Raw genomic sequence first — 9519 nt, forward strand, 5'->3', positions numbered from 1 at the left:
GGGAAACACTCTGAGGTGCTGGCAGGTAGAAAACAAATCAATTAAAAAATGAATTCCAGCTGGGAATCACAAGTACAAGAGTGGCTTGGTGAGGGCAAGATGCTGAGTGTCCCTGCTGGGACATCAGGAGGGTGGCAGCCCCCTGCCCACGGTGGGGTGTGCCCGTGCCCAGGGTCCTGCCTGTGGTGTGAGACCTCAGGAGGGAAGGGGAGCCATGCAAGGTGTGTGTGTGATGGGTTTGGTGCCCTGGGGGGCAGTGGCAGGAGGTGTCCCCCCCCCATGTGATCCCACAGAGCTCACGGGGTGAAGCATGAACCCCGTGGAGGGGGAGGCTGTGGGTTGGTGTTTGGAATTCAGGGGTTTCTCCTCCCCTGAAAGCCCTCCATGGCACAAGGGCTGTGCCTGCAGGGGTGGGGGGCACCGGGGGGCCCTGCCCTGGCTGGGCACTGCTGGGCCGGGGACACAGGGAAGGGAAAAGTGCTTCCCCAGTGCCACCTTGTGCCTGAAAACCGAACAGCCCGGCGGGTCTGCAGGACTGAAAATGAGAGTCCAGGACGCGGTTATGGGGCTGGAAAATCCCAGCCAGGGCAAAAAAATGGCTTTTGGTTAAGGCTGGGAAAGGCTCCTCCCTGAGAGAGGTATTTGGGGACAACGTGGCTTTAGGTGAAGCTTTACCCGGGCAGGTTGAGCCCAGCCTTACCCAAAGGTGGGTTTAAAATTGGTTTATATTTGCAGCCTGTGCCCCTGGGAGGTGCTCTCCTCACCTGGAGAGGCTGTGCTGGGGTCAGCCACACATCCCTGGTTTGCAGGATTCTGAGCCCAGGAAAGTGCCAAATGGGGCAGGACACAGTCCCATGCTCCGTGTGTGTCGGGAGGGGGGCTTTTTTAAACCCTGATCCTTTGCTAAAATAGATGTCATAAAATCACAAAATTTAGAATGGGAGGGACCCTAAAGCTCATTCAGTCCCGCCCCCTGCCAGGGGCAGGGACACCTCCCACTAGCCCAGGTTGCTCCAAGCCCTGTCCAACCTGGCCTTGGACACTTGCAGGGATGGGGCAGCCACAGCTTCTCTGGGAATTCCACCTCAGCTCCTCACCACCCTCATAAGGAAGAATTTCTTCCCAATATCCCATCTAACCCTGCCCTCTGGCACATTCCCTGTGTCCTGTCCCTCCATCCCTTGTTCCAAGTCCCTCTCCAGCTCTCCTGGAGCCCCTTTAGGCCCTGGAAGGGGCTCTCAGGTCTCCCTGGAGCCTTCTCTTCTCCAGGTGAACACCCCCAGCTCTCCCAGCCTGGCTCCAGAGCAGAGGGGCTCCAGCCCTAGGAGCAGCTCTGTGGCCTCCTCTGGATTATCTCCAGCAGCTCCAGCTCCTGGCCATCAGTGTCTCAAAGTGGGGAATTCCAGGCAAGGAGGAAAGCCTGACTTCTAGAAAGGTAGGACATGAGGGAGAGGGGAGAGTAGCAGAGCTGTGTCACTTTGGGATGGCCAAGAGCCAGGGCTGGAAGTGTCTGGAGGAACCAGGGAGCTGCAGAGTCACTCCAGGGGAAGACTTGGAGGCAGAGATGACCCTGAGGGTGTGTTGTGTTTTCATCAGCACTGGGAACTGCTGGGTCTGGAGAGGGCTTGGACTTTTCCAACGTGCAAATCATCTGAGCTTAACAAAATCCATCTAAAGTACTTGGCAAACCATGTCATGGTTGTGAGAGGCAGCTCTGCACATCCCGAGGGACAGGCTGGTCTCCAAACAGGGGGGGAAAGAAAACGCAGGAGGGGGAACAAGGAGAAGAGTTCAGAATTACAAACCTGTCATTTGAACAAAAGCATCTGGAGCAAAAGGCCTGGATTCCACAAACCAACCATCTCTGGAGGACCCGGAGAGCAGGTCCTGTCCCCTGGCACAGGGACATCCCAGCAGAAGGGGGGTTGGCTCTGCTGGCTCCTGCCAGGGCCCTGCTCACCAGCCAGGGCTGAAGGGAGGGGTGTCCTGTGGGGGGACTCCTCTGTCCAAGGACAGCCCCGTTCCCTGGGAGCAGGGTGGTCCCCAAATGCTCTGGCAGAGGCACTGCAGGCAATCAGTGGTGTGTTAATTATCCAGGCACTGGGAGACGAGAGGGAGGGAGACAGTGAGTTGAGCTGCCCTTGGCTGGAGTGGGGTGGGCTTGTAGCTCCACTTGGACGTGGCAGGAGGGGTCTTTCAGCTGCTTAAAGGACAGAGAAGGACTTGCATGGGCTGGTGCAGAGGGGGCTTTGCCTTCAGCAGCACTGCCTGGTGCTGGGACCTCCTTGGTGACGCTGTGGACAGTGACAGGAGCACGTGCTGGGCTCTTTGGGGTGCTGAGCAGGAGCATCCACTGAGACAGAAAGCCTTTGTAATTACACTGTATTTATTCACAGCAAGAAGAAAGCTCTTGTAGATCATAGAATGTCCTCAGTTGGAAGGGACTCATCCAGTCCAACTCCTGGCCCTGCACAGACACCCCAACAATCCCACCCTGGCCACGAGAGTGTTGTCCAAACACTCCTTGAGCTCTGTCAGGTTTGGTGCACAAGATAAGAAAGGCAACAGCACAGCCCATGGACTGTCCTCTCCACAGGCTTCCCACCTCTGGGTGGGTCTTGTCTTCAGGGTCTCCTTCATGACATGTCTGGTAGAGAGCAATGAGCAGGGAGGTGATGGGGACACCCACTCCGAGCTCTTCCTGCTGGAGGGTGTCCTTCCAGCAGAGCTGATCTTCCCAGCTGACTGGAGAGGACATCAGAGTCTTCAAAGAGACCAAATCACCCCCTGTTCCTTAGCAACCCACAGGCATTGGCAGAGAAACATTCCAGCTGGAGCTTTTTTGGCTTTCCCTCCTTTGGTTTCCATGCCCTTTATCCAGAATACTCTTTGAGCAAGTCATGAGGTCCACAAGTCATGACAGCAGCACCCCCTCAGGATCACAGAGTCATCCAGGTTGGAAAAGACCTCCAGGATCATCGAGTCCAACCTTTGATCAACCAGAGCACTGAGTGCCACCTCCAGACCTTCCTTGGACACCTCCAGGGGTGGGGACTCCACCACCTCCCTGGGCAGCCCCTTCCAGTGCCTGACCATCCTTTCCATGAGGAAATCCTTCCTCCTGTCCACCCTTCCCTCCTGGATGCCTGTGGTGAGCATCTGCCTCATTTGAAAGCTCAGTCCTGCTCTCATCCACAACCCAGGATTTGCTTTTCCCCTCAGGAGTTGGGAGCTGCAGTTGGGCTGGAGGGGTGGGGATGGACAGACTGGCTGTGCTGGGACCTTGCTCATATCTCCCCCGTGAAAAAAATCCTCCAGTTCAATAACCATCAGAGCCAGTTCCTCGGGGCTGGAGGGGGGAACACACCAATGTGGGGCACAGGGAATTCTGCCCGGGCACAACCACAGGCTGGCACTGCTCCTCCAAACAGGGAAACGACTGCCAGAGCCTGACTCCTGAGCTTCATGGGGATGGACACAGCTGGCCTGGCATCCCTGTGGCCTCCCAGTTTTAGGGTTGTGTGGTTTGTGCTGTAAAACTGGGAGTCATTCCCTGTATCCCCAGGGAGGCTGCAGGGACCTCACCTGGCACAGGTGGGTGTTCCCAGACTTTTCAAGGGGAGGGTCAGGACCTCCTGTCTGGGAGCACTTTGTCTGCTGTTTTCTGACTCTGAAGTTTCTTTAACGCAGCCCTGCACCCATCCTGGACTGCTCAGCACCTCCTGCTCTTCTCCACCAAACGCGTTTTCACTTCCCACCACGAGAGGTCCCCAGGATCCCACGGAGAAAAATCGGTTGGAAAATTTATCCAGGAGCAAGGCTTGGAAACGGCGGTGCTGGAGAGGAAAGGCTGCTGCTCCCTCTCACGTACATGAGACTTCCAATACCTCCCTTGCTGTTTGGGTTTGGACCCTGGGGGTGAGATTTTCACCTCTCTCAGCAGGAGTGGGAAAGCTGAAGTGCTCCCAGCATGGTCTGGGAACTTCTGCTCCAAGGGAAGAGCCAAACCAGGGGAAAAGTAAGTTTATCAGCAAGGGGTGAAAAAAGGTAGTGCCACAGAAGGGCAGCTGGGACAGGGTTGTTGCCTCCAGTGGCTGTGATCAAATGTCCAAATTTCAGCCTTTCTCCCGTTCCTCAGATAAGGAATTCAGAGCACACAACCGTGTTAGGAAGGTCCACACATTTCTGTTAACATGGAATCATGGAATGGGTTGGGTTGGAAGGGGCCTTAAAATCACCCAGTCCCACCCCCTGCCAAGAGCAGGGACACCAATCCCAGGTTGCTCCAAGAGCCCCATCCAACCTGACCTTGGACATTTCCAGGGATGGGGCAGCCACAGCTTCTCTGGGCAACCTGTGCCAGGGCCTCCCCACCTTCCCGGGAACGGATTCCTTCCCAATATCCCATCCATCCCTGCCCTCTGGCAGTGGGAAGCCATTCCCCTTGTCCTGTCCCTCCGGGCCCTTGGAAATGTGTCACGGTGGTTTTGTGGGGAGTAAAATGAAGAGGAAGCCCAGGCTGTGACGCTTTGAGGCTCCATGAGCAGCACAGACTGGCTGCTTCCCCCCCCCCCCACAAACCTCTGTTAAACAGATTTCAGGGCAGAAATGAATTAAGGTCAACTACAGGACCCTTGAGGTTACAACAGAGCAGATATTGTTGTTCCTGGAGCAGATATAAGGGCAAAACTGGCTGCCAGGTGGGCAGCAGCCCATGCCAGTTAGCCAAGACCCCCCATGCCCTCGCAGCACTGTCTCCCCATTCCCTCATCCAGTCTGGGCAGCAGACACGGAGTCAGACCATTCACCTTTGGACCTTTGCTGTGGAACCAGATAAATGGCTCATGGGATTTAATGTAGCAAGTGATGGGAGAGAGGAGATGGCAGGAAGGCAGGATGCAGGGATGGGAATTCTGTCTTCAGGCCGGGGTGTCACACAGCAGCAAAGGGCAGGGGGTCACTGAGCACTGAGCTGCCCCCAGAACACCCTGAGGGTGCTGCAGGGCCTGGCTGTGAGCAGCTCAGCCCTGTCCCCCAGGGCAGCTGAGGGGGCAGGATCAGCTCTCCTGCAGTGCTGGACACGCTGCTGCTCCTGCAGCCTCCACAACTGCTTTTTATTTGTGTCCTAGAATCAGACAATCCCAGCATGGTTTGGGTTGGAAGGGACCTTAAAGACCATCCAGTCCCACCCCTTGCCACAGGCAGGGACACCTTCCACTAGACCAGGTTGCTCCAACCTGGCCTTGGACACTTGAAGGGATGGGGCAGCCACAGCTTCTCTGGGCACCCTGTGCCAGGGCCTCCCCACCCTCACAGGGGAGGATTCCTTCCATATATCCAACCTAAATTTCTCCTCTTTCACTTTGAACCCATTTTCCCTTGTTTTATCACTCCAGTTCCTCATGCAGAGTCCCTCTCCAACTTCCCTGTAGACCCTTTCAGATCCTGGAAGGAGCCATGAGGTCTCCACACAACCTTCTCCTCTCTAGGCTGAACAGCCCCAGCTTTCCCAGCCTGTCTCCAAAGGGGAGGTGCTCCAGTCCCCTTATCAACTTTGTGGCCTCCTCTGGACTTGCTCCAACAGTTCCACGACCTTCCTATGTTTGAGACCTCACAACTATGCACAGAATTCCAGGTGGGGCCTCACCTGAGGGGCAGAGGGGCAAAATCCCCCCTCTCCTGCTGCCCAGGCTGCTGAGGCAGCCCAGGGCACTCTTGCCTTGCTGGGCTGTGAGCTCACACTGCCAGCCCATACATTCATCAATATAAATCCATTCCATAAACGTCTATTCAATATTTCTATTTTTAATTGTCCAATTAAAATGCTGTTCAATTGGATCTGCTGTTTCCCAGTTGGTGCCATTGGGATTTTGCAGGTGGCTGTAACACAATGCCCTCCTGAGCAGGCTGGCTCTGCTGCTCCCTCTCCCATTTCAGTGTCTGCTTAGAGCATAAAAAAATGGAATACTTGATTTTTTTGCTTGTTTCAGCCCGGTTTTGCCCGGGCAGTTGTGCTCTGGGGCAGCTCTGGTGGCATCTCTGAGCTCACGGGTCCCACCGAGGCAGTGCCATCCCCTTGCCTGTGCCACAGATCTCCCTTGGCCTTTGTGTGAGAATTTGTTGGGTTTTCCTGGTTTCCCAGCCATTCCCAACACAGGCTGTTTTTGCAGAAAAGATCGGGAGATGTTTCCCTTCCTCTCCCATTTCCTTGTCCCCAACTCCCTGCTTGGAGGGACTGTGGGAGCTGGTTATTCCAGCCCTTCCCTGGCAGGGGCACGGGCTCTCCCACCCTTCTCCCAAACCCGACAGATCCTGACAGTGAGAGAAACACAATCTCTGATCTTCCTTTTTAATAAAACACTTTGGTGTTACTCAAAGGCTCATCACGGGGTGTCAGCACAGATTTCTCCGTGGTCATGATGGGTTCGAGCTCATCACCAGGCAAAAGTGAAACAATCCTGCCTTTTAAATGTTAATCGAGACCTTTGTCATTCCTTTCTTGTAGGAATGAGCGATTTATCTCCCTTTTCCTGCTCTGGCTGCAGAGCTGGGCTGTTTGTGAGCACCAGATATTTTATATTTCTGGGCTGTGTGTGTTTGTGAGGACCAGATATTTTATATTTCTGGGCTCTGGTCTCTGGGCACACTTTAGTTTCAGATCTCAATAATCAAGACCCGCAGATACCTCTGCCCTCCCCCCAAAGCCCAGGTTTACAGAGCTGGATCATTAAGCTTGGAAAAGCTCCCGGAGACCATCAAGTTCAACCTTTGACCCAACACCCCCGTGCCCACTAAACCACATCACCAAGTGCCAAGTTGGTTTGTGTTTTGAACACTTCCAGGGTGGTGACTCCCCCACTGCCCTGAGCAGCTGTGCCAGTGCCTGACCCCCCTTTCAGTGAAGAAATCATTCCTAATATCCAACCTGAACCTCCCCCGGTGCAAATGTCACCTGAGAGAGTCCCTCTGTGCCAAGTGCTCTGGATCAGTCACCTTGTCCTTCCCCTGGCACCTACACAGCCTCCTGGGCTTCAAAAGACTTTGGCTTGTGAGTCTAAAGCAGAAACTGCAGATTTTTGCTGATCTTTGAGTGTGGCAACTCTTTAGAGAGAGGGTTTCCAGCAGTAAAGGTTCATTTCAGACCTTCGCAATCAATATTTACTGTAGTTAAAGAATTGCTTTAAGAGGCACCCAGGGACACAGCTTATTGCAGGTAAACACTAATATTCTTCTAAATTGATCCTCATTAATCCACTGAATTCAGGGGTATGTGCTTTGTGCTGAGGTATCAGGTGGAACATTTTAACACCACCAACAAGTTGTGAGCTGCAGTATTTCCTTCCCCCTTCCAAAGGCAATTCTACCTTTTCCTTCCCCTTTCCCCTTCTCAGGGCTTTTCCTTGGGTTGATGGGACCCTAAATCACCTCCTCTGGGCACTCTCACCAGCCCTCTTGCTTCCTGCTTGCTGATCTTCAGTGCTTGTCCCAGCAAGGCCAAATGAACCCGTGCTCAGGTCAGGTCCCCAGGGCTGGAGGAGGTGCTGGGCCACCCCTTCCTGGTGCTTCCATGGACATTGGTGCCATGGTGAGGAGGAGAACCCTGCACTCATCTGCTGAGCTGTAGGAGGCACTTGGAGGGAGGTGTCTCCATTTGCAGACCCTCCAGGTCTCTGCCAATCCCTGGGGGGTGCAGGACCCACCAGAGCTGAGCCTGGGGGCCCTTCTCAGCTTTCCTGCAGCCAGCAAAGGTCATGGGGCAGAGCAGAGTGAGAGCTTCCCTCAGTGGAGGAGAGTGTGAGGGAGATCTTGGGCCTGAGTTGGGTGGTGGTTCTTAAGGAAGAGCTCAGATCTGGGCTGGATTCCTGGAGGGAAACACGCTGACTCCAGACCTGAGAGCCCCTTCCAGGGCCTAAAGGGGTTCCAGGAGAGCTGGAGAGGGATTTTGGGCAAGGGATGGAGGGACAGGACAAGGGGAATGGCTTCCCACTGGCAGAGGGCAGGGTTAGATGGGATATTGGGAAGGAATTGTTCCCTGGGAGGGTGGGGAGGCCCTGGCACAGGTTGCCCAGAGAAGCTGTGGCTGCCCCATCCCTGGAAGTGGCCAAGGCCAGGTTGGAGCAACCTGGGCTAGTGGAAGGTGTCCCTGCCCATGGCAGGGGCTGGAACTGGATGATCTGTAATGTCCCTTCCAACCCAAAGCATTCCAGGATGTACCAGCCCTGCTGCTCTGCTGAAGGAATTCTGGCAGGGCACGAGGAGAAGCTGTGGCAGAGCCTTTGTGCTGAGGACAAGCCCTGTCCTGGTCCAGGGGGTTTCTCCTGCAGGGCTGAGGCAGCTCTTCCATGCTGAGAACAGCTCTGAAGGACCCAGAACAGCAGAGTTTATCCTGCTTATCCTGAAGCAGCAACCTCTTGTGGTCCTAGAACTTCCCGCAGGGGGTCTGGAAGGAATGCCAGGGAGGGGCTGCTTGGAGAACGAGGTGGATGCAAAGGGCACAAAAGAGACGTCTTTCACAGAGGTGCCGTCTGTTGTCGCTGCAATCAGAGCAAAGCCCCGGGCCCTGCTGTGCTCTGGGGTGTCCCAGAGCCCCACGGCTGGAGCAGCGACACCTGCTCACCTCACACAGCCCCACTGCAGTTTCTACAGCTTTTTGCTTCCCCTGCCATGGCCATTTCCCAAGCCAGAGGAGCAGAGGACTCAGCCAGTCGTGACGCTTGAGAGAGCAGCTCCCAGGCTGCTGATGAAAGCTCCATCCCCGGGTCTGAGCCGGAGCTGTGCCGCCGTCGGGGTGAGATTTGCCCACACAAAGGGCTCTTTGCCACGGACAGCAAAGCTGCCGGGGGAATCGAAACCACTCATCCATGGCGTGTAACACCCTGCCTTTTGATAGACCTGCACGGAAAGGGTTTCCACTTTGCACACAGATTATTGTCAGGAAGAGCCGTGTCAGAACAGCGAACCTGCCGCCCAAAATAGCCCCGTTCTGCCTGACAGGCTGTTCGCGTCTCCTCTCACCACTAGATGTCACAAACTGGGTTTTTTCCCCCCGTTTTGAGCCGCTGCTTTCAGGCGTCACTTGATGGAGGCAGTCACGTTGATAATCCCTGAATAAACTTCTCTTTTTGGGGGCTTTTGGGCATTTAACTCCTGCTGAACTTCACGCTTTTTTTACCAGCTCACACGCACACACACGTGCCAGAACGTTCTTTCTGCCACGCTGCAGATGACACACCAAGACATGTTTGCTGCAGTCTCAAAGCTTGTTTGGGATTCGATTTGCATTTTTAACTTGAAACTGCTTCAGCATCTTTCCTGAAAGTGGTGCTAACATCGACTCCTCCTGTTGCTGAGCAAAAAAATGGGGAGAGTTTTAGCTTTTCTTGGTTCAGTCCAGCTCAGAGCTTGTTGTGTGTGCACTCTGTGGGGAGGGTGGGAGGTTCAGACCAAACCAAACTTCACCCAACTCAACCCCACCTTCCCTTTGGAGGCTGACTAATGTATTTTGTCAAGTGGTGATGT

This window comes from Neopelma chrysocephalum, unplaced genomic scaffold, assembly GCF_003984885.1.
Source record: "Neopelma chrysocephalum unplaced genomic scaffold, ASM398488v2 Primary Assembly neopelma1_299, whole genome shotgun sequence".
Lineage (NCBI taxonomy): Eukaryota > Metazoa > Chordata > Aves > Passeriformes > Pipridae > Neopelma > Neopelma chrysocephalum.